Genomic DNA, 25,575 nt, shown 5'->3' with positions numbered 1-25,575 from the left:
TGGTGTTTAAGCAGCACCTGTTCCAGGCTGGGGGCTAGTGGGAGGGCACAGTAGTCAAAGAGAAGATCCTACACTTAGGGAGTTGACCGCAGAGTGAAGTCAAAAGGGAGTCCCAGGGAACCAGGGGATGAGAGGGTCCACTGAACCTGAACAACTTCAGTCTTGGCTGCTTGTCCCTTGAGCCTGCTGCCACATGGCAGGGCTGGGACTTATTCTGTGTGTCTGAAGGCAGAGCTGGTATCAGGAAATAAATGAATGTTCCTAGACCCTGTGCGACTCCGTTTGATAACAAGTGAGCCTCCTTCAGGTTTATCTCGGAAGCTACAGGGGTGACAGGAAGGGCATCGACCTTGGAGGCTGCCGAGACCTGGGTGCGAATGCCATCCTGCTGCCCACTGGCTGGGGCCCTGGGCAAGTCACATGACCTCTCCCTGCCTCAGCTGCTTCATCTGTATTGAACACAGAGGAGCATTTTCAAAGGGGATAATGGCCATTCAAACTTTTAAAAAGCAAGTTAGTAAGTATATAATGCAGGAGGATAAGAGCTCTGGGAGTGCCCTGAGGGATGAGGGCCAGGAAGCGTTGAGAACCCAGTGGGTCTGGTCAGGTGCCTGTCTGAGGACAGCATCAGGGCAGGAGGTCCAGGTGGAGAGGTCACCTTCCAGTGAGTGGAGTAGAGGGACATGCTGGGGGCTGTTGAAAATGAGATTGGAGAGATTGGTGGTGTCTGACCCCTGTTTCCTGATGGGGCCTAGGGCATGGGCAGTGGGCAGCATGGGTGGACAGACGGGGATGTGGACAAATGCTGGCCACAGAGTCGCAACAGCTGCAGTACAGTCCCGCATATCCATTCATTCCTTCATTTGCTCAACAACATCCAAAAAGCATTTGTTAGTGCTGGTGGCATTCCAGACCTCTGTCAGACGTGGGGACAGAGCGGGAGCAAGATCCAAGCCCTGGTCTCAAGGAGATCACAGACTAAGACCCTTGCATGATTAGACCAGGTTCACTTGAAGGCCCAGGGCTCTCTCATGTGATCCGAGGCAAATGATTCGAGTTTTCTGGACCTCACCATCATCCGTGGGGATAGTGACTAGACTTCCTCATGGGGCTGATTGGAGGAGTAACAACACGTGGAATTATGATGGAAAATATTTAGCATTTCCTGAGCACCAATAATCAGCAACTATTTTATTGATGTTCATTCATGTATGCTTGTAACCTTTATAAGTAAATGGAAGTTTTCTGAAAGAAACACTCCTACATGTGCGTAAAGAGGAATTTACGCTGAATTATCGGTGATAGCCAAATACTGAAAATAGCCTAAGTGTCCAACAGTAGGGGAACATTTAGCTACAGTATGGGCATACTATAGCATACTGCACAGCAGTTTGGAAGAATAAGGTCACTCATATGAACTGACATGGAAAGATCTCCAAGAAACAGCATTAAGTATAAAGGGCAAGTTGCAAAATACGTACAAGAATGGTTCCATTTCTATAAACCTATAAAAAAGATCAAGAAGAATTCACACAAAGCGATTTGCTGTGGTTACCACCTGGGGAGGGGATGTGGTTAAGGAGGGTGGCCTGAAGGGGGTTTCACTCGATCTGTATCGTTTAAATTCAAGAATACCTGTTATACTTCAGGTATCAAAAATGATTTTAAAGGAATGCTCTTTTTTTCACCTCTCTCAGCCTCAATTGATTTCTCTGCAGAATAAGGGAGATATTCTCTATACTAGGAGATATTTATTAGTCCTTCCATTAAATGTTTTTTTCTGGTAAAATAAATATAAAATAAATTTACCATTTTAGCCATTTTTAAGTGTACAGTTTAATGGCATTAAGTACATTCACATTGCTGTGCAACCATCACCACTATCCATGTCCAGAACTTTCTCATCATCCCAAACAAACCCCATACCCATTAAACAATAACTCCCCACTCCCCCCTTCCCCCAGCCCCTTGTGACCACTATTTTTCTGTCTCTATGAACTTGTCTATTCCAGATATCTCTCATAAATAGAATTATATTTGTCCTTTTTTGTCTGGCTTATTTCTCTAAGAATAATGTCTTCATGGCCGGCCCTGTGGCTGAGTGGTTAAGTTCGTGAGCTCTGCTTTGGCAGCCCAGGGTTTCGCCGGTTCGGATCCTGGGCACGGACCTATGCACTACTCATTAGGCCATGCTGAGGTGGTGTCCCACATGCTACAACTAGAAGGACCCACAACTAAAATACGCAACTATGTACCCAGGGGCTTTGGGGAGAAGAAGGAAAAATGGAATCTTTAAAAAAAATAATAAAAATAAAGAAAGAAAGAAAGAATAACGTCTTCAAAGTTTATCTATATTGTAGCATATGTTAGAATTTCACTTCTTCTTAAGGCCATTCTATCTATATAGAACCTTTGTTTATCTATTCATCCATCAGTGGACATTTGAGTTGTTTCCACCTTGGCTCTTGTGAACAATGCGCTATGAATATTGGTGTCCAGGTATCTATTCAAGTCCTTGCTTTCAATTCTTTTGTGTACATACCCAGAAGAGAATTCTTGGATCACGTGATAATTCTATGTTTAATTTTTTGAGGAACCTCCATAATGTTTTCCATAGAGATTGTACCATTTTACATTCCTACCAGCAATGCACAGGGTTCCAATTTCTCCACATCCTCGCCAACACTTGTTGTTTTCTGCTTTTTTGGTAACAGCTACCATAATGGGCCTGAGGTGGTAGCTCATTGTGGTTTTGATTTGCATTTCCCTAGTGATTAGTGATGTTGAGCATCTTTTCATATGCTTATCAGCCATTTGTATGTCTTCTTTGGAGAAATGTCTTTTCAGGTCCATTGCCCATTTTTGAATTGGGTTGTTATTTTGTTGTTGTCAAGTTTTAGTTGTTTATATATTCTGAATATTAGTCCCTTATCAGATATGATTTGTAAATATTTTCTCCCATTCTGTGGGTTGCCTTTTGAGTCTAAAATAGTATCTTACGATGCACAAGTTTAAATTTTCATGAAGCCCAATTTATCTAAAGGAATGACTTTAAAAAAATTTACAATAAAAAAGAAAAAAGAAAAAAAGAAAGAACCGGAAATGAGGCAGAAACATGTGAAACCAAATACAGATTCTGTGGTCCTTGGCCTTTGTTCCTTACCTGACATCACTTGCACATCAGACACCCAGCCCAGGAGCACAGCAGACAAAAGCAGCTGGCGGAGGGCGGAGGGCGGAGGGCGAGGTAGGTGGGCTACAGAAGCCCCAGCCTGGGCCCTACAGGCCTGTTTGCCCCACCAGGAGTGGGCGTGAGGGGAGGAGCTTGTTACCCTGGGGTTTCCCTGAGATCTGTGAACTGGGGACAGGTGGGCGGGCTCAAAGGCAGGAAATTCTCAGTAAGGAAACTTGTGGGTGCACCCACCTGCCTCTCGGCCCCGTTAACTGCAGGTTAAGCTCCAGGCCTCAGAACCATGGTTTCTAAAGAGCATGTCTCTCTGCCCTTTGCTCCCTGCAAATCATTTATCACCTCTTGCTCCTCACCTTTCTTTTGTCTCATAGGGTTTTTTCTTTTTCTGATTCTAAAAATAATATGCCTCTAGCAAACTGACCAGAGTATAGAGGGAAAAAATTCACCAGAAAGCCACCATCCTGCCGTGGTAAGTTACCGGTCGTTGGGTGCGAACCTCCTGCCAGGAACTGTGCATCAGACTCCCCGGACCCTCCCCTCCAGCCCTCCAGCCCTTTGCATCTATACGAACCCCATCTGAGGACCACAAAAACTGAGCTTCCCATAAGTGAAGGGCTAGTGTGAGCAGAGTGGGCCTCAGCTCAGGTCTGTCTGGCTCTAACGCCCATTTCTCTTTTAGCCTCTATCCTGCTACTGTTAATATTTGGACTTACTTTTTTCTGCCTTAAAAATAATTGTTTTACATTTCAAAACTCCCCTTAGAAATGTAGAGTCGTTTGGTTATTTTAGGAATAAAAAGGGATGCTATTCATGACATCGTTTACTCACTAAATGATCACGTTGGGTCTTATTTAAAATTGTTTTAAAAGAATCAGGCTCACTGTTGTCGTGCTGCTGTCTGTCTGCCTTGCTGGGGCCCCTGGGACAGTCTTCATTCTCCCTACAACACGTCTCAAGGGGGCAGCTCATTGGGTTTGAAGTCTTACATATTCTTTAGATGCCCATCATCCAGCAAAGTGTCCCCACCCCACCACCTTCTGGAAAGGGGCAAAAAATACAGGTTTCCCAGAGCCTGCTGGGAAGGTACCCCATTAGTCTCTGGTGGGGTCTATTCCAACCTCCAGCTCCAGACAAGGCCCCAGAGACATCCTGATCCTTCAGGGCTGCTCTGGTGTCCCTACCTGTCACCTTGGACTCGAAATGGGGCTGAAGATGCCTCGCCTCCAAGGCTCGAGATGACACCATGTTTTTTCTTGTTACAAAACATATATGTGTATATATACGTTATGTAAATATTAATGTAAAAATTATATATTGTTTATGTATAAATATATAAAATATTTATATAAATTTAGTTTTACATATATATGAAACTACAGAGAAACAAAAGTAAAATAAGATTCATCTGCAATCTCAAGACCTAGAAAGAACTGTTGATAACACATATATTTTGCGACACAAAATCGGGGCGGGGGGTGTTGTATACATGTGTTTTTAAACAAAAAAAAATAATTAATACTACATATACTGTTTTCTTATCTTTTTTCTCTTAACACTGTGTTGTGGGCATCTTACTGGCTGTGTGACCTTGAGCAAGTTAATGAATCTGTCTATGCCTGAATTTCATCATATTTAAAATGGGGAGGAATTAAAGCTGTGAGGATTAAAGAAGATATTAAGTGTAAAGTTCAGAACTGGGCCTGGTACATTGTGTGCCCTCAGTAAATTTTAGTTATAATTACTTTTATTATGATTTGTCATTCTTAATGGCTGCATAGAATTCTGTTGTATAGACTAATGGACTTGATTCTCAACCAGGCAATTTGCAACGTCTGAAGACATTTTTGGTTGTCACACTGGGGTGGGAGGTGCTACTGGCATCTAGCGGATGGAGGCCAGGGATGCTGCTAAATACGCTGCAGTGTACAAGACGGCCCCCAATAAGAAGTCCATAGGGCCGAGGTGGAGAAAGCCTAGTCTAGATGGTTTTCGGTTGTTGGACCAGCTCCTATTGCTGGACGTGTCCTTTGGACTGATCCTGCAATGAACATGCCAGTGGAGGCCTTAGCAGGAGGGAGAAATGATCCTGGCGTGCCTTGGGGAGAGTAATATGGTGCTTGGGGAAGGGGTTTGGAGGGGCTGTGCCCATATTGAGCCCCAGACAGTGGGTGGGAAGGGAAGTCTGGGATGCGTGGTCCCTAAGAACTTGTGCACCTCCTGTGACCCTCCTAACTACGATGTAAGGCACAGAGCTGGGTCACGTCACTGGCGACAGGCCGCACAGTTAACCACCCTGCTGGCATCACGGGAAAGGACTCACGGAGAGATGTCTGGCTGAGATAAGGGAGGGAAACAAAGGGCCTTTGTATGTTCGGCTTCTGGGTGACCTGCCTCGGGGGGAGTTGGGATGTCTTCCCTTGTCTCCAGACAGTGATCTAAAACTTGTAAACTTGTGACTGGACGCCAAAACACACATTTTAAAAAGCGCTTCCTTTGCTATTAGATGAGCCTATAGTTCTCATGAAGAGTGTAAAGGGGCTCCCCAGGCCCCACAGGTTTGCGGGGCTGAGGCAGAGAAGCCCCTGAATGCTGGGATTCAAGGACTGTACTGCTAAGTCCTCTCCTCTGGTCTGGCTGCTCCCCGCATTCCTCCTGAAGAACCCCCATCTCGCCTGCCTAGTTTCTACAACACACAGGCTGGCTCACTCCTCAGCACGCCTGCAGCCCTTGGAGACCCTCCAAGGGTCTCCAAGGTCTTTATTTCCCCTGCCTTCTCTGTGCCAGGCACTGTGCAGACACTGGGACAAAGTGATGAACAGCACGGACTCGGTAAACATGGAAACAAGTCAGTAAGCAGGTGATTCCAGCGGGTGACAGTGGTGACGGAACTCAGCTGGGATGACACCAGTGAGACTGACTGCAGCCGGAGCGTCAGGCAACTTCTCTGAGAGGAAGGTATCTGGCTGCAGCTAGGATGATGAGAAGGGTTGGCGTGTGAAGATACAGGGGAAGAGTTTTCTAGCAGAGGGAACAGCAGCGCAAAGACCCTGAGGAGAAAATGAGTGTGGTTCATTTTAGGAAAGGGCAGACACATTTCAAAGCAGAAAGGCTCAACCGCCTTGCCCAAAGCTGCCATTTTGTGGATAAGCAGGCAGGGGCCAGAGAGAGGAACTGATTTGTCCAGAGCTGAAGAGTTGACCTCCTTGTTCCTGGGGCCGTGCTGTTTTCACAGGGCAAGTCAGCAAACCCCCTCCAGCTTCGGCACGCCCACCACTGAAGGGACCACATTGGAGCACAGGGTCCAGTCCCAGGAGGATCCCACTGGCTGGGTCCCTCCCTCCTCTATCTCAGCTGGAAAGTGTATGATGATGTGAACGGGGGAGGGTGGCAGTACATCTGGGGACCCTGGAACTCACCCTCCTTTTCCATCAATGGGGCACCTTAACAATCAGCAGCTCAAAACATAAACTTGCTGGCAGCTTACCTCACAGTGAGTCACTCAACCAGGGTGCTGAGGCTCCAGGCTGAGTGAGACCACAGGGCTGCTCTGGACTGGGTTTGAGGATCCCATCAGTCCAGCTTCCCATCCTAAGATGAGAAAACCAAGGATGCGCTGGAAGAACGGGTGAAAAGACCTGCTTTCTGATTGCCCAGTGCCTCATCCACCTCATTAAAAAACTAGAGTTTTATTTTAGGCATTCACCTGGTCCTTGGGAAAACAGAATTCTAATTACTAGTTTAAAGGTGTTATGACAGTGCTGATAACTCTCATGCACTTTAAATAAGAAAATTCCTTGAAGAGACAGATGGCTCTTAAATGTAGAAAAGGTGTTCATCCATCTCCTAATGAGAGAAATGAAAACTAAAATTACTCTGAGACCCCATGTTTCACCTGTCGGTCTGGGAAAGACCAAAATGTTTGCTAACACTGTTGAGGGGGAGGATAAATTGGGACAACCTCTAGAGAGGTCTAATTGGCAACATGTCATCAAACTATAAAGGCTTGTGCTCTTTGATTTAGTGATTCTACTTCTAGAAATTTATCCTACAGATAGACCCCCAGGTGTATTGTTTATAATAGCAGTGACAACCTAAATGTCCACTAGTATGGGATTGGCTAAAGAAATTACAGGATGTCCACCCACCAGAATACTATGCAGCTGTGAAAAAGCATAAGGAGGCTCTCTGTGTACTAAGGCAGCAGAACCTCAGGATATCATTAAGTATAAAACGGTGCCAGGGGCCAGTCTCATGGTCTAGTGGTTAAGTTTGGCACATTCCACTTCAGCAGCCCAGGTTCAGTTCCCAGGTGCAGACCTATACCACTCATCAGTGGCCATGTTGTGGTAGTGACCCACATACAAAATAGAGGAAGATTAGCACAAATGTTAGCTCAGGGAAAATCTTCCTCAGAAAAAAAGGTGCTGGGATCTTTTCTCCACCATCACCCATGGGGCTGGCTAGCTCTTCTTCCAAAGATCTGTCTTCAAAATCAAAGCCCTCAGAGGTCCCCTATCCCCAGCATGCTTTCCAGCCCAGCACAGTCTCTGAAACACCTTAGAACACTGGGTTTGCCTACAGACTGAGGGACACTTGGAGCACCAACGACAGGCTACAGAGACATTAACCCAATTTAGCTCTGAGGATGGTTGTGGTGCTCTCTCACCTGCCTCCCAGGACCCTGAACCATCATTGCTCAGGCCTCTAGTCTTTCCTGGCTCTTTACCCTGACTAGTACCCGCAAGCCAAGCCAAGCCTTTGGTCCTTCCCTCCAGGAGCATCTCCTCTGCACTTGGCTTTTCCAAAATCGTGGCTGCACCGTCTCAGGGAGCCCACTCTAAGGTTGGGCTAATCTCCCAGGTACGTGCCCTGTGGCTCAGCGTCCCCAAATGTGTCACCCAGGCCCCTGAAATGCTCCTCTGTTCCCTCCTTGCTGCATTTCACAAATCTACCTTTTCTGAAGAAGCGTGGAGGCCAGCTGGTTAAGGGTAAGTGCCAGGTGGTCGACTGCCTGGGGTCTGACTTGGCCTGGGATTTCCTAGTTCATGGGAGCTTGGCAGAGTCACCTACCCTCTCTCTGCTCGGGAATGGAGCTGCTAATAGCTGCTCTCTTCAAGCTCTACCTAATAGCACTTGGCACAAAACCTGGACCCAGCAAGTGTTGCTATTATTTTATGGGCCACTGGGAAGCTAACTGGAGTCAATCCACAGTGTATCAAGAGGAAATTTGTTTCCTCACAGTTTCCTTCCACGGAACTCAGGAGGAGACAGTCATTTGGCCACGCTCTGCCCAGGGACCCAGCAACTGTGTCGGGCTTTGCTTGTGTTTTCAGAGATGTGACTGGAATCCAGGGAAGGCTCAGCTAGCACGCCCTCTCCAGATGGCAGGGGAGGCAGACCCTTCTCTGCTGGGGTCCATCTCTGGGTGAGGTTGAAGGACTCAGGAGTGGGTTGGCTGAAGCCTGGAAGGTCCAAAGCATCACCCAGTGGGGCCTTTCAATTCCAGCCTTACAACTCTCACAGGTGGGGGGATCTGCGAGTCACAAAATGACGTGGGTGGGAGAGGAAGTCTCCCCCCTCCAACCCCCAGCCTCTCTGGCTGTGGCTTCCTGGTAGAGCCTGGAGACCCCTACATGCACCCCTCAGACTCTGCTTCCCCTCCTCCCCCAGGCCCAGAGTGGATCCCTGCCAGTTCCTGGTGTCAAACCCTCCCTGGAGCCTCATAGCTGGCCAGGTCACCCTCTTTTGGACAGGAAGCCCCTCTTGGCCTGCCCCCTCATTCTCCAGCCTCTCCTTTCCTCCCTCCCCTCTCCTCCTCCTGTCTCCCCACCTCCCCACTTCCTCTCAGCCTCACACAAAGGCACAGGCCTTTCTCTCCCCCTCACAATCGGCCATATGGCTCTATTATTCTAATATTCTGGAGACTTATGACAACAATGCTGAGGAACCGAACTGTCAGGTGCTCTGAGGTGCCGGCCTTGCCTTGAAGACACATCTGGGCTGAAAGCCACTCTCCGGAAAGCAGGTGGGAGTGTCACCAGCAATTTTCCTTCTAAAAAAAAGTGGTAAATGGGACCTGGGGGCTTTGTGCTGCCAAGCCATCTGCAGCTTCCTTAGCTCTGAAAGGCGATGAGGTGGGGGAAGAAGCCACAGGGGCCCTCCAGTCCCCCAGGCTAGGGTATTAGCCAGGTGGTAACTGGGACTTAACCGAGGACAATTTGAACCCTGGGGTCGGCACTCCTGCCCTTGGGGCAGTAATGAGTGCTGTCCAACCACTCAGTGGGCTCACCCGTGACACCCTCCTCACCTCACTCTGGGGACTCGCCCACCCAACGCACAGGACAGTGACACACATACGGACTCACACATCAGGAGAGCTCACCTGCTCACACACGCTCACCACTCATCCCTACGCCCAACCATCACACACAGACTCTTGAGGACAACATTGTTCCCCATTGGCAAACCCCCGCAACTGACAGAGCCACATAAAATACACACAAAACAGCTCCCACGGGCAACAGATAATTCTCCACTCACACCTCCCACGCCTTTCACTTCCACCCACAATGTGCACACACAGCGGATTCACAGACACAAAGATAACCCCCAGCCCCCGCCCTCCCCACGCGTAGCCCTGACCATGTAGACAACAGGCGGCTCTCACGGCTCTCACGATCTACACGCAGCAGCTGCACAACAGACACTCCCCCACTCGGCTACCCACACAGACACATGCGAGAGATCCGTGCACACGCAGGCACACTCATGCCTGCATACCCACATCTCCTCTCTCTCAGCACTTCCGGGTACAAGTCCCGTAGGCGTGAAGGTGCTCTGGGCCTCTAGGAAAGCAGCCCCCACTCTCCTGGGAGGCAGGGGGATTCTGATCCCGATCTTGCCCTGCATGCCCACCCACCACCCCTGCCAGCCCCGGGGTGAGTTCTGGACACTCAGGGAATAGAGTGACCAACTCATCTGGTCATGGATGGCTTTTCCTCAACAGGTGGCCTAGGGCCCCAACTGCTGTCTCTGCCTCTGGCCACTGTCCCCTCTCTCCTGAGGCCTCCAGTCTGGAGGCAGGGACATGCTCAGGCAACCTGACGCACAAGCTGATCGCAAACTCGCCCTGAGGTTGTGGGCCCAGAGCTCCCAGTGAGAAGCCTAGGGGCAGGGTAGGGCATGCTGGAGAGGGACACCGCTGCACTGGTGTGCTTAGAAGGGAGCGTTCAGGTAGGACCCCTGCCCGATATGTCACCCACTGACCATCATTCCACCAGAAACGTCCAGACCTTTGGGTTGTGAAGACCTGTCTGTCACCTGGTCAGGCCTCTCCCTCCCTACCTCCTGCAGAAGTCATCACTCCCCTGGGATGCTTGCATCCTATTCTTCAGGCCCAGGGAGGTGAAATGGCTGCACAGGGGAGGCAAGGGGAGCCAAAAAGTAAATGCTCCCTCTGCTCCATTTCGAGGAGAGAGTCCAGTGTTTCCACGCGCAGCCCTGTGGCTTGGAGGACAGAGCAGGCTTTCAGACTCACCCAGCTCTGCATCTTGTCTCACCACTTGGTAGCTGTGGGACCTTGGGCAAGTGTCTTTCCCTCTCTGAGCCATTCTTCACTGTTAAAATGGGGATGCTATAGGATGGAGAATGAATCTGACAAGAACATAAGTTAGTGCGTGTCATTGTTTGGTCCAGTAACTGACCCACACAGGAAATGCTCAGTAGGTGGCAACTGTGGTTCTAGCGTCTTCAGACCCCAGGGTGGGAAGCCCTTTCCTTTTCCCAGAGCCTCGGGGATACTGCATTTCCACCCAGAGCCCAGGCTGGGAATGCCTGGTGGCCAGCAGCATCTCAGAAGCCCGGGCCTGGGGGCAGCGCCCTTGGAAATGGCCAAGCAGGGCCTGGTGGGGGATGGAGCTAGGCCCCTGGAACGGCCTCTCTGATGGCAACCAGATTTCATGAGCAGGGGTGAGAAGGCACAGAAGCCAGGGGGTTGTACCTTCACAGCAAAGAGGGCCTCCTTCTACACCCCCTCAGTGGCCTTAGCCTGCAGAAACTTCCTTCCCCCTCTAGGCTGCAGGTGTGCTTTCTTTGTGGGTCTAAAATGCTTTTCTGTCATAATCTCACCCAATTTTTGCTGCAGCCGTTTGGAGGCAGGAATTCTGAATCTCCACTTTTACAGATGAGAACCAGAAAAGCGAAGGGACTACCAAGATTACACAGCTGTTAGCGGCAGAACTGAGATTCCACCTGGATCTTCTGGCCACGATGCCAACTCTTTGCCCATCAAACCAGAGTGTCCCCAGGATTCCTGAGGGCAGGGAGCTGGACACAGGTGTGATTTGTCCCTCAGGAATGGCACCAGGAAAGCTTGGGCGTCGTTTATTCAGTAGTACGACCCTCCCCCTCCAGACGCCCCTCCCCTGTCCCCTTTACCTCAGTGCCTTTGGGCACGCCCGAGGGATGCCAGCAGACAGAGTCCCAGCTCCGTATCATTGCAGCCCACCAAGTCCTCCTCTCTCTTCACCCCTGTCCTCCCCTGTCCCCTGTGCTACCCTGAGGACTGTAGGACCCTGAACCCCTCAGGCTGTGTCCCACCTCCCTGCCTTGGCTCACTTCCCTCAGCCTGGAATGCTCTCACCTGCACCGCCCATCTGGCTAACTCCTTTTGTCCTTCAGTTAGCTCGGGTGCTATCTCCTCTGGGGAGCCCTCTGTGCCCCTCTCCCCGAGAAGCTCAGCCACAGTTCCGACCTCTGTGCTGCCCTCTATCTGGGCACTACCCACTCGCCATCGTAATGGTCCTTTGCTCTTTGCCCCTAGAGTAGTCGGTGGGCCAGCTCCACAGGGACGAAAACCTTGCCTTACTCTCGGTTCAGCAGCACTGTGGAATGGAGGGCTGTTCTTTGCATGTACCAGAAACCCATCACACACTGGCTTAGGTAAAAGAGAATTGGTTGGCTTATATGGACTGAAAAGCCAAGAGAATTGATCTGGTTTTGGACAAAGGTGGAAGCTCAAAAGATGTGATCAGGAATCTTCTGCTGTCTGTCTCTTACACACACACACACACACACACACACACACTTCTGCTCCTCTCTATGGGGGTTCCATTCTTAGATTCCCCACAGTAGTGACCAAGATGGCGCCACCCAGCTCCAGGCTTCTATGCTACAGCTGAATAATGGCCACAAAGAGAGCTCCTCTTTCCCAACAGTTCTGGCCAAAGTCCCAAGCTTGGTTCTGATTGGCCAGGACTAGTTTTCTTGCCCCCTCGGGGATCTGGAGAGTAGATAAGCCCCACTGAAGCACATAAAGCTAGCAAGGGGGTGGGGGGGGGGGGCCCATGATTCTCCTAAAGAAAATGAGTTTTCTTTTATCAGAAAGAGGAATAGACCTAATACAGGCAAAAACAATGTCCACTAAAGCATGCTTTTCAAACTTCAATGAGCGCACAGCTCTCCTGGGGATCTGGTTAAAATGCAGGTTCTGGTTCAGAAGGTCTGGGTTGGGGCCTGAGAGTCTGCATCTCTGACCAGCTCCCACAGGATGCTGCTGCTGCCGTTCCACCAGGGACGACACTTTGAGTAGCGAGGAGCCTAATGCACTTAACACCCACTCCGAACAGACTTACCATGCAATGAGAGAGAGGAATCAAGATGCTGATGGGACTAGGTGCCCACCTTGGTCCTTCCTGCATCCGGAGGCCTGGCCATGCCTCTTAGATACCTCCTCACCGTAACCTGGTGAGGCGGGCAGGCAAGGCTTCTTTCTTATTCCTGTTTTGCAGATGAGAAAACAGAGGCTCAAATAAATTCTGTGACTTCCCAAGTCACACCGATGGCAAGGGGTTGAACTGGGTCCCAGGTAGCCACCTGCTCTGAAGGACTGTGAGCTCTCCTAAGCCAACCCCTCCTCATACAGGGACAGAGAAGGGTGAGTCTCGCAGACAGAGCTTCCCCACTCTTAGGAAGGTACGGAAGGGCTGCCAGGACAAAGACAGAGAAGTGGCCCACCATGTTATGGTCACATTTCTCCGGGACTGGAAATTCCCAGGCCACTGAGCAGAAAGCTGTGTCAGCTGTGAGGTGATGAGGTTTTACAGCCCAGATGACCTCCTGGCTGTGCTATTTGTAAATCAGAGTTACAGAGGACGAAGGTCATTTGGCAGTCCCCTCCCACCTGGGTTATTTTTAACCTTCTCTCCCTTATCAGTTTTTCTCCTTCCTGCTCCCCAGTTGTTATCATTAATGGAGGCAGTCTCACCCGGGGTGGGGCCAGTCACACCTGGGCTCCAAGGAAAGCAATGTGAGTGTCCCTGGCCTCTGACTGGTGCGCTGGGCATTTGCAAGTGGTTTGAAGAAGGAATCTTTAGTGAATGTATGGGCTGGCACCAAAGTAAGATCATTAGGAAGACTCAAATACGGAATGAGATACTGGGAGGGAGGGAGGCCCCATTTGTTATGGGCTAAATTGTGTGCCCCCCAAATTCATATATTGAAATCCTAACCCACAGGATCTCAGAATGTGACCTTATTTGGAAATAGGGTCTTTGCAGATGTAATTAGTTAAATTAACATGAGGTCAGGGCCAGCCCAGTGGCATAGTGATTAAGTTCATGTGCTCTGCTTTGGTGACTGGGAGTTTGCTGGTTCAGATCCTGGGCACAGACCTAGCACCGCTTGTCAAGCCATGTTGTGGCAGCATCCCACATAGAAGAACTAGAAGGACATACAATTAGGATATACCACTATGTACCTGGGCTTTGAGGAGAAAAAAAAAGAAAGAGGAAGATAGGCAACAGATATTAGCTCAGGGCCAATCTCCCTCACCAAAAAGAGCATACCTTTTAAAAAAAAAAAAAAAAAGATGAGGTCATATTGGAGTAGGGTGGCCCCCTAACTGATATGACTGGTGTCCTAAAAAGAGGGTAAATTTGGCCACTATGGAAAACAGTATGGAGATTTCTCAAAAAGTTAAAAATAGAAATACCCTATGACCCAGCCATCCCATTACTGGGTATCTATCCTAAGAACCTGATATCAGATATCTCAAGAGTCCGTTGCACCCCTATGTTCATCGCAGCATTATTTACAATAGCCAAGACGTGGAACCAGCCTACATGCCCAGAAACTGATGATTGGATAAAGAAGATGTGGTATATATACACAATGGAATACTACTCAGCCATAAAAAAAGACGAAATTGGCCCATTCACAACAATGTGGATGGACCTCGAGGGCATTATGTTAAGCGAAATAAGTCAGTCAGAGAAAGACGAACTCTATATGACTCCACTCATAGGTGGAAATTAGTATATTGAGAAGGAGATCTGATCGGTGGTTACCAGGGAAAAGGGGGGGTGGGGGGAGGGTACGGAGGGGGAAGTGGTGTACCCACAACATGACTAACAAAAATGTACAACTGAAATTTCACAAGCTTGTAATCCATCATAACATTAATAAAAAAAAATAAATAAATAAAATGTCCAGAATAAAAAAAAAAAAAAAGAGGGTAAATTTGGACACAGACACACACACAGGGAGGTTGCCTTGTGAAGATGAAGACAGAGACTGGGGCGATGCAGCAGAAGCCAAAGAATGCTAAAGATTGCCATCAAACCTCCAGAAGCTAGGTGAGAATCATGAAGCAGAGCCACTCACAGCCTCAGAAGGAACCACCCCGCTGACATCTTTATTTCAAACTTCTAGCCTCCAGACTGAGACAATAAATTTCTGTTCTCTATGCCTCCGAGTTTGAGGTACTCTGTTATGGCAGCCCTAGGGACTGAGCGCACCATCTCTGGAGGTATTCAAGCTGAGGCTGACGGCCGCTCGGCAGGACGTCATCCAGTCGAAATATTTTACACAAGCCACATATGTGATTTTAAATTTTCTAGTAGCCACGTTAAAAAAGTAAGAATAAACACATAAAATTAATTTTAATAATATTTTATTTCACACAATATATTTCACATGAAATATTTTATTTCACAAACTATAATTTCAACACGTAGTAAGTACTACAAAGAGCCATTAATGAGATGTTTTAGATCCTCTTTTTTTGTCTTGTACTACATCTTTGAAATCCAGTGTGTTGTTTTCCACTTACAGTGCAGTTCAATTGGGATTAGCCACATTTCAAGTGCTCAATAGCCACATGTGCCTCATGGCTACCATATTGGACAATGCAGCTCCAGTTCCTTCTCCTCTCTGTATCCATGTGGCTTTAGGCAATTTACTGAGCCTGTTAGAGCCTCAGTTTCTCCTCCTGCAAAATGAGGACAATGATGATACTCTAGCACAGGGGTAGCATAAGGATTGAGTAAGAAGGATGTCCCCATGCTTAACGGGTCCCTGGCACAGGGTAAACCTCCATAATCAGACACTGTTACTGCGGCCCAGGCCTGTGGGCACCAGACCCAATACTTAAGGACCTTTCCACTCCAGGGGATCACACAACCACTGAAATTCTCACTGGGTTCATCTTGCACCCCCTCCACACTCAGACCCACCTCCAGGCTCCCCACTTAACCAACTTAAGTCCATCTCCTCCAGGAAGCCTGCCTAAGGGTCTCAAACTCCATTTTAAATTTGCAGAGCAGCCAGGGAGAGTCTCACAATTTAACATTTAATTGTTCTGTTCATTGTTGTGTTCCACATAAGTGAGGTTTTAAGTCGCTTGAGGGCTGGGATATGCCTTCTCTGGTTTCTCCTCTGGCTTCTCAGTTCTGGGCCTGCTCAATCACTCAGTCAGCCAACAAACCTTTATTGAGCCCCTATCCTGAGTCAGCCATTGGGCCTGCTGGACTTAGAATAGGAGTCCAGTTAATGGCCTGCAGCCTGATTTACCCAAGCACACCTCTCAGAAGCCCCCAAAGAGGTGGTCTCTGGACACTAAGACCCACAGCCCAGGTTAGAGTAGCAGTACCTCTGGGCCAGCCCACGGCAGGGGAGGTCCTGGAAACTTCCAGAAAAAAGAGTTCAGGAGTGCCAGCCTTGATGCTTTCTAATGTGCTTGACTCCAACCAGGAAAGGTTTCCCGCTACGGGCTGGGGTGGATCTCCTGCAGGAGCTCCGGGTAGCCCAGGGTGCCAGGAGGGCTGCCCTTTGAGCCACCATTGCCTCCTCATCTCCCCCTTGCCCAGATGGCATTTTGTGGCTTGTTTACCACAAGTCGCACCCTGATAGAGACCCAGCTGGCTGGGAAGGGTCAATGAATCACCAGCACCTCCACGAGAGGCTGGTATGGGCAAGAGTCACAGTCAGGCCAGCCCAGCCCATCCTAGTCCACTGCTCCTCACCCCCCAACACACACAAACAGTCATGTCGGCCAAGTGCTCAACGCTAGTGCTGAGCCTGGCACAGCCCGGGGAACACCGGCTGAAATGACATGGCCTGTGGGCATACAAGGCCTCGCCCACTCCTGCTTCTGTGAGCAGCACCTCTCTCTTCCCTGTCAGTGCTCTGATGCGACCCTGCTCCATACAGATGACAGAGCAGGCATTTGTCCCCCAAGCCATCCTGTTGATCCATCCCTCCCCAATCTTCCCTGCCACCTCCTCTTGTTCTATGAGGCAAAACAGAAGGCTTTAAATCACACTATGCCACCTACAACCTGTGTGGCCTTGGTCAAGTCATCTAACCCCTCTGAGCCCCAGATTCCTCAGCCATAAAATGAGGGTAGCAATAATACCTACCCTGTCGGGTCATGAGGTTTCAGTGAGACAATTTACATCGCATGGCCGGGGTGGTGAGTGGCCCGTTAGCAAGCGTACATGTTAACTGTTCTTTTCTGATCACACTGATGGTTATCATTTGCTTGTCCAGCGTGGCAGGAGGCTTGTTCTGCTACCAGAACGCACATTCCAATCCATTGCAAAACCAGGAAACGTGACATCAATTTTACCTGCTTTTTTAGGATTTTGCAGCCTATGACTTTTTGTTTAGGAATTTGTTCTGATACAAGGCAACTCATTCATTCTCCAAATATGTGCTGAGCACCTGCTGAGGAGGTGACGTGTTCTTGGCGTCTCAACAGCAGAACTGGGGGATGCGGACGAGAGGCTGTTCCTGGCAGTTGCCCAGACCTACATCACGAAAGTTCCTTTCATGGTTTGCCAAGGTGATGGCAAGTTCTTTGCCTGTGCTCCTGAAGGACGGGCCTAGCCTGTTCTGGAGGCGATGTCCCAGGAGGTTAGGCAGGAGGCGCCTGTGCCTAGGGATTGGGACCAGCGTTGGGGTTTTGGTCCCAGTTTCACCACTCCTAACTCTTGTGACCTTGGGAAAGTCAATTGTCTTACAGAGCCCCATTTTCCTCCTCTGTTAAATGGGCATAATACCTGACCTGTGACCTTACAGGGTTGGAGTCAGCGCTTGTGTGTGGAAGCCTCAACTGCAGTTTTTCCTTCCCTCATTCATTCACTCCCTCCTGCCCTCATCCATCCATTCAACCATCCAACATTTTTTTGATTAAATACTCTCTCTCAGCTACTGTGGACCCAGGGAAGCGCTGACCATCAGGATTTGGCAGTGAGAACCTCCGTGCATCTCCCACCCTCCGGACTTCGATGTTGGGGCCAGCAGACAGGAGCCATCAGACATGTTCTTTTCGGGCTGCCTCTTCCTCCGTCCAGCTCAGGTGACTGGTGGCCCCTCTGGGCCCAACCAGTCTGGGCGAGAAGCAGCCCCAGCTCTGTCAGATGCCCAGGGTGGCCCGCCCCCCTTCCTGGAGCCCAGCCAGCCCTCTCAGCTGGACTCTTGACCCTCAGTTTTCCTGTTTCTCTGCAGGAAATGAGCTCTGAAAGACAAGCGCTGAGTGGGGTCCAGACAACATATCCATGCTCAGGGCAGGAAGTAGGAAGGCGGGCAGGGAGGTCCCAGGCATATCTGTCCCCTTCTCTCAGACAAACAATGCTTTTATACAAATCTCCCCAGCAGACTTCTGCTTGTTCTCTTTGGAAAGAACCAGAACATGTGGCCATTCCTAGCTGCAAGAAAGTCTGGGAAAAAGGGAGCAAGATTATCATGATTGGCTTAGACCAGGGTCAGCAACCTTCCGTGAAGGCCTAGATGGTAAAGACTTGAGGCTTGGTGGCCGTAGACTCTGTCACAACTACTCAACTCTGCCTTTGAAGCACAAAAGCAGCCCCAGACAATACACAACAAATGGGTGTGGCTGTGTTCCCATTAAACTTTATGAACACAAACTTGAATTTCATGTTATTTTCATGTGTCACAAAGTACTATTTTTTTTTTATTTTTTTCAACCATTTAAAAAAATGTTAAAAACCATTTTAGCTTATGGGCCACACAAAGCCAGGGCAGTCAGATCTGGGCCTCAGGTCTTAGTTTGCCAATCCTTGGTTTAGACCAATCACAATCCACTGCCCAGGGCTGGGCACACTGTCACTCCGAGAAAAGGTGTGTGTGTGGTGTGTGGCGTGTGTGGGCTGGGGGGGTGTATGGTGTGGTGTGTGTGTATGTGGTAGGGTGTGTGTGTGTGTTTACTAACAGGCATTTGGGGGATAATGGGGGTGGGGAGAATTACATGAGCAACTGACAGTGTTCCCCCACAGGCCATATTGTCACTGCACGAGAACAGCTGGATTTGAACTTAAACCATCCAAACTGGAAAGCCAACCCTCTTAGCCTCTGTGCTAACATTCTCTGCTCAGCCATGCAGGTGGGCCAGGCGGGGGAGGGGGGTCGGGCATGTGATCAGACATCAGTATTATTAACATGTTAGCATTGTTACCAAGATGGCACACGCAGGGACTCACACCTATACACTCCTGAGGCATTCCAGCAGCCTCTTCTCTCAGGAGGACTGGGTGGGAGATCACAGAGGAGCTCACACCTCCCTCCCTCCCCAGCCAGTGCACATCCCTGGGGTGGGGGATGGGGGCTTCCCTTCGGCCCTGGAGCAGGATTTCCTTTTCCCGTTGATAGACCAGAAATTGGTTCTTATTCTCGTGGTAGGAGGAGAAGCCCTCCCCGCTCCCCCTGACTCCCCTCTTTCTCCTGCTCTTCCCTTCCTGCCCCGCCCCAGCGTGAAGGAGATTCAGGGAAGTATCTAATAGCTGAGGAAGCCTGAGAGAATGTGAAAACTCAGGGATGTCATTCTTTCAGCCATTAAAAAACCTTTTCTTTCGTTCCTATCGTATGATTTATTTTTAAAAAATTCATCCAGTTCCCATCGGGCATGAACTAGGCACTCTTCCAGGAGGTTTTACATTCTCTGACTCATGCAACCCTCCCAAGAACCCTCTGAGGTAATGTCATTAGATTAGACCCATTTCACAAAGGTGAAAGATGAGACCCAGAGAGTTTACACAACCAATGGCAGAGCCAGGATTTAACCCAGGTCTGACTGACTCCAGGGTCCATTCTCTCTGCTGCCACAGGCTGCCTCCACCCTGTGGAGCAACCTGAGAAGAAGGAGGGAATGAAGGATGGAGTTCAGACCTCAGGTGCTGGAGTCAAAGAGACTTGAGTTCAAATTCTGCATACAGATGTATACTAGTTGCTTCTTTGGGCAAGTCTTTGGATATCTCTGAACCTCAGTTTCTTCTCCTGGTAAAAAAATAAATCTATTCTCTCTTCCTCCAGCACCATGATTTCTCCTTGGGAACCCCTACTCCCCAACTCTCCATTCCCACGGCTCTCCTGTCATGACCCTGCTTGCCGGCCGTAGTAATGAGCACATGGCCTGGGGCCCAGCCAGTCAGAGCATCTTGTTCTCTCAGCTTTACTGATGAGTCCAGGGATAAGCGCACATGACCCAATCCAGCCAAGGAGAGATAGGCTTGGGATTTTTGCTGGACCCACTAAGAAAGAAAGGCTGTCTTTTGGCTTCTTGGGATATAATCCTGGAGCTTCTGGTTGCCGGTGGCTACATTGTCACTGCACAGGAAGAGCTTGTCCGAGAACGAAGCAAAGGAAGAAAAAAAAAAAAAAGAGGCAGAACTGAGAGACCCTAAGAGGGAGAAGAGTCCTGATGAGATGCCTTCCCCTGAGCTCCCGGCTCCCACCATGCCTAAGACGTGCCCTTTGTTGCCTTAGTTACATGAGACCACACGTGCCCTTCACTGTGGGCCAGTCTGAGACGTTCCTCTGACACTTGCCATCAATACAGTGAAAGCCCCATGAGAGCAAGGATATTTGCGAAGTTAAGGCTGCATCTCCAGTGCCTGGAAGAGTGCCTGGCACACAGACATCTTCAATCTATATTTGTTAAAAAAAGAAAATAGACCCAAAGAGCTTCAAATATAACACCCACCTCATGGGATGTGCTGAGGATAAAGTGGATGGATGAATGTCCAAGACTTGGTCCCAGCGCCTGGCATGGTATGCCTCAACAACCATGGCTCTGAGCCAGAACTGCTGCCCTCCAGCAGCTCCTAGTCTGGTGGACTGTCCTCCCCACTATCCCTAGGCAGGTGCAGGGGGTGGTTTAAGTAAGGAGCAGTGGGGGCTGGCCCCGTGGCCGAGTGGTTAAGTTCGTGTGCTCCGCTGCAGACGGCCCAGTGTTTTGTTGGTTCAAATCCTGGGCGTGGACATGGCAATGCTCATCAAGCCATGCTGAGGCAGTGTCCCACATGCCACAACTAGAAGGACCCACAACGAAGAATATACAACTATGTACTGGGGGGTTTTGGGGAGAAATAGGAAAAAAATAAAATCTTTAAAAAAAAAAAAAGTAAGGGGCAGTGATCAAAACCATGAGTGGAAACCGCAGCACTCAAAGCTATAGGGAACACAGAAGATGCTGCAGACCTACTCCCTGGCCTCCAGGATGCTACTTGGTGCCCTCCGGTCTCTATGGCTCCCTGCCACATGGCTATCCACTGCCCTGAGCTGAAGCCACTGAGCTGCCATCATTAAACACCAGGGCACAGCATTCACACACTGCTTTTGGCCACCCCTGAAGACCTCTGAAGCTAGTATTGGACACTCCCCTCCCTGCCCCATGCTGCCTGCCCCAGTGCACTGGCCCTCTCTCTCCTAGTGCTACCCTTGCTTTCCTGGTCCTCTCTGATCTCTCTGTGCTCTCCCTTAATGCCAGCACGTTCCTCCTGGGTTACCCCTAAAGCCTTGATGCTGACTGCCCCATTTCCACCTTACTTCCTCCTAAGCTCTCCTTCATACTGTGGCCCAGGTGATTTTTCTAAAATGCTAGAATCTGTTCAAAGTCTGCTGATCACCTACAGGACGGAGTTGTTAGGGACCCTCCCAGATCAGCTCTGGCCCACTCCTCCGGCACCATCACCTCCAGGGCCAGGTGAGATGCCTAGAACACATCATTTAAGGAGGCACTCACTCTCAGGCTTGTGCAGTGCCCAAGATGCCTCACCTGCCTCACTGTGGTCCTGGCCCGACACTCCAGAGTCGCTCCCGTGGGGGTCCTCAGAAGGCCCAGACTATCACAGGCTGTTCTGCTTTTGTTTATATGGCTCTCTTGGCCTGAAGTGCCCTCTCTACCACCTTTGCTGCCTGCCTAACTTCTTTTCCTTTAAGATTCAGCTCAAATATCACTTCTTTTAAGAAGCCTTTCCTGAACCCTCCTGGTCCAGTTTGGTCCCCCTCAGCTCACTGCGCCATATTCTCACCTTATTCTACCATGCTACTGCACCACATTCTCTGCCACTGAACTGCAGTCCTGTGAGAGCAGGAGCCAGATCTTAATTTGTCTTTGTTGCTGCCACACATATATAAGTTAATTGATGTAAAGCACTTGGCACAGTGTCTGGGTCTCGGTTAAGATGCCCCTGGCTACAAGGAACAGGAAACCTTACTCAAAATTGTTGCAGCCACATAGAATATATTATCTCACCTAACAAGCGGAGAATATATTATCTCACCTAACAAGGGGGCATTGGGTACGGCGTTCTGGGCTTGGTTAATTCAGGAGCTCAATAGCTTTATCGAGGATCCAGGTTCTTCCTGCTCTAGCATCTTCAGGCATGTCAGCCACATTCTCAAGGGGATCCCCTCATGGTGAAAGAATGGCTGCCATAGTTCCAGGCTCAACCCTCACACCAAGACACAACAATATCTGGTAGAAAAAGGGGGGCTTCTCTTGCGTGTCTCATTGTGAGACCCAAAAAAGTAGTGTTCCCCAGAACATATCCCCTGATTTTTTCTCACAACTCATTGGCCAGAATGGCATCCCATGCCCACACCTCCAGCATTCTCTGGTAAGGGAAATGAGATGGTCCCAACCAACTGAATAGTCAAGCACCTGGCCATGTGGCAGAGGAGAGATTATCCACATCCAGTCAGGAAGGGGGAAGGTCATGGGGTCAACTGTGTCTACTCCCAGCTGGCACGTAGAAAATGCTCAAAAAACAGTAGCTATTGGCTTTGGCTTTGGCCAGACCTGGTGGTTTAGTAAAAAGAGCACTGGGTTGAGTGAATTGATGAACTGGCTTCACTCCACCATTGAGGACTTGAGGCTAGAAGGGCTTGTTTTGGGTCCTACTTCTGTTTTTTGTGCTTGGGGGAGACTCTCTCCAGCCCAAACCTGGGCTTCTCCAGGGTCCACGTTCTCTACTTCCTCTCACTCCAACCCCATCTCCTGCAGAGCTGAGTGTATTGTGGGTTCACAAATACACAGACACTCTAGCTGGAGAGCCAAGACATGCCCATCCCCAACCCCCAACAGCCTTCTGGAAATATAAATGTTCCCATTCTCAAGAATCACCCCAAAAAGTTACTCTCTAAATCCTCTTCTCCTTGTCACTTTCAATCTGGGTAATTAAACTCGACACCTCTGGGGTGATTAAAAATTAATTCAGCATTCAACAGGCCCGGAAATGAAATGCAGTGGGAAACACTTGGCATGCCTGGCTAGATGTAATTAGAAAATCATCCTGCTGGGGGAGGAAGGGTACCTAAGGCATTGTTGCAGCCACAGAAGTGTCAATAGGGAAGACAACCATCCAGGTTATAAGCCTCTTCCTGGGCCTCTAATTACTTACTCTTACTCAGCCGTTGCTGACAGTTGCATCGCACCAACAGTTGGTTTACAAGGAGGGTTTTTATGTCTAAATCGGCAAGTGTTTGTAGGCATCGTTTCTGCCCAAGCCCGTTTGAGTCTCCGCCCTGCTGTCTATGCAGCCCCTCAACCACTCCCCTGCTGACCGTCGCTGCCATCCCTCCCTCCCCTTCAGCTGCGCCATCTGCAGCAGGCCCCATCCTGGCCCTTCACACCCTGGCACCATCCCAGCCTCTCCTCACCCTCTGCCCCTGATGCCCCATCCCAGCCTGATTTGGTCCTCTCCTTGTTCTCCTTTACTTCCAGCTGCTGTCCTCCAGGGGCGGTCCCTGCTGCAGGCTGACCGCCCCCGGGGAGGTCTTCAGCGCTCCTTGTCTCCCCAGCAACAGCTCTGTTGCTCAGGATGCCAGCGGAGGTGGTATTTCAGGATGCCACAAAAGGGCATTTCCTTTCCCCATCTTGGAAGCCACTGGGGGCCTTCACACCTCCCAAACCATCCAACTTTCCCATCTGGTTCCTCTGAACACCGTGGGCAGCAGGAAATATCTAGTTAACCCTTGAGGGCTAGAACACCTTACTAATTTGAGGAGCTCAGGAGCCTGTGGCGGAAACCGTGTTTTGCTCAAGATGATCCTTGTCCCTGTGAACCATTTAACTGCAACAAAGTATCAAGTGAAGTTCTGGGTCTTTCCTTGACCTTCTGGAAGGACTAGGACAGTGCTGTCCAATAAGGTAGCCACTAGCCACACATGGCTATTAAATATAAATTAAAATTGAATAAAATTTAAAACTCAGTTCCTCAGCTGCACGTGTGGTTGGTAGCTCCTGTATTGGACAGTGCAGATATAACAGTCCATCATCACAGAAGGTTCCATTGGATGGCACTGCCCTGGAACATAAATTTCAACAGCATAAGCTTGGAAGTCCCTCTGCCATTTACTCTGTGACTCAGGGCAGCTCACTTAACTTCCTGAAGCCCACTCCGTTTCTTCATCTATAATAGTAGCTATCTCCAAGAGTCATGAGGTCCAGGTGAGAGAATCCAGGTACACATTATCACCACAATGTTTGGTAATAGGAAGAGCCCATAAGTAGAAGCTATTGGCTCTGGAGTAGAAGGTGCAGGTTGGTGAAGCAGAAGGACTTAGGACAAAGGAGACTGAGTTCTAGCCCCAGCTCCATCACTGCCTGTAAGCCACCCGTGAAGGCTAGGACCCACACAGCCCAGATTAAAAAGAATGAATCAGAAAAAATCAAAACGAAACAAAAAACTCCAGCACAGATTTTTCTCTGGAGCCTGGGACCTAACATCTAACTGCCTGCTGAGCAGCTTCAGTGAGATGCCTCACAGGGTCCTTAGAATCAAGAATCCCAGATGGGATGGAGCATCTTCCACCCCAAACCTGCCTGCTTCTCCTGCATTTCCTAGCTCATGAGTAGCAGCACCTGGTTGCCAGAAAGCTAGAAACTATACTAGCTCTGTCTCCTTATTTTATGATCCTATGATGTAGTTAGAGTTACCACCATTTTACAAACAAGGAAACTGAGGCCTGGAGAGATTACATACTTTGCTAGTCAGTAGCGTCTGGCTCCAGAGTCTGTGCTCTTGAGCAGCGTGCGATTGCTGCTTCAATCCACCAGCAAAGCCCCTCGACTTTACCTCCTCAGATCTGCTCACTTCTCTCCAGCCCCATGGCCAGCACCCTATTCTGGCCACCACAGCCTCGTGCCAGGCTGAGAGCAACAGTTCCCTCGCTGATCCCGGGTGTCCTGACTGGGCTTCTGTCCCCAGCCTCCCACCAGCCTCAGTCCTCTATATAAGGTGAATATTTGGTGACATCACTTTCCTGATGGGAATCCCTCATAATCTTGTTCACCCTTGTGTCCCTGGAGCCTGAATGTAATAGGTGATCCCCAAATATTTGGTTGAGTGAATGCACGACTCATGAGAAACAATGCAATCGAAGAGGCTGTTGGGAGTATGTGATGGAAATGGTTTGGGAATACCCAGACTCTAAACCTCAGCGAGGCGTGATAGATGAGTTATTATAACCGAGAAAGCACAGGCTAACAAATTATATGGTCTCTTCTGAGAAAAAATGGGCCAAAGAAGATAAGGGAGAGGGACCGGTCTGTATGGCGTCCCGGAAAGGAATTCAAAGAACAAAAATGTGGCACTATGTCTCCAGGACTATACGGAGGAAGGTGTGCCCAGCAGCCTCCAGGAAATGATGAAATTGATTCACTAGACTGTTCCATTGCCATTGCCATTAGTACAAGGGATTCTGGTTTAGACTTTTGTCTCCAGAGTTTGGTTAATGCCAACCAGGTCCAAGGTGGCAGTCACCTCTGGGTGCCCTCAACAAACCGAGCTTCTTCTTCTGGGAAA

The 25,575-nt window shown here is 49.3% G+C and overlaps 1 long non-coding RNA gene across 1 annotated transcript; it reads right to left on the bottom strand.

Moving 5' to 3' along the window:
* Positions 1–1,983: 1,983 nt before the first annotated feature.
* On the bottom strand, positions 1,984–14,555 carry LOC123283321 (uncharacterized). The gene is made up of 3 exons (XR_006523949.2): positions 13,205–14,555; positions 12,823–12,967; positions 1,984–6,237 (listed from the first exon to the last, which is right to left on the bottom strand). It is a non-coding gene; the product is annotated as an uncharacterized lncRNA (long non-coding RNA).
* Between the last annotated feature and the right edge of the window lie 11,020 nt (positions 14,556–25,575).

Source organism: Equus asinus, chromosome 2 (genome assembly GCF_041296235.1).
Source record: "Equus asinus isolate D_3611 breed Donkey chromosome 2, EquAss-T2T_v2, whole genome shotgun sequence".
In the NCBI taxonomy this organism is placed as follows: domain Eukaryota; kingdom Metazoa; phylum Chordata; class Mammalia; order Perissodactyla; family Equidae; genus Equus; species Equus asinus.
This window is presented reverse-complemented; position numbering and strand designations above follow the sequence as displayed.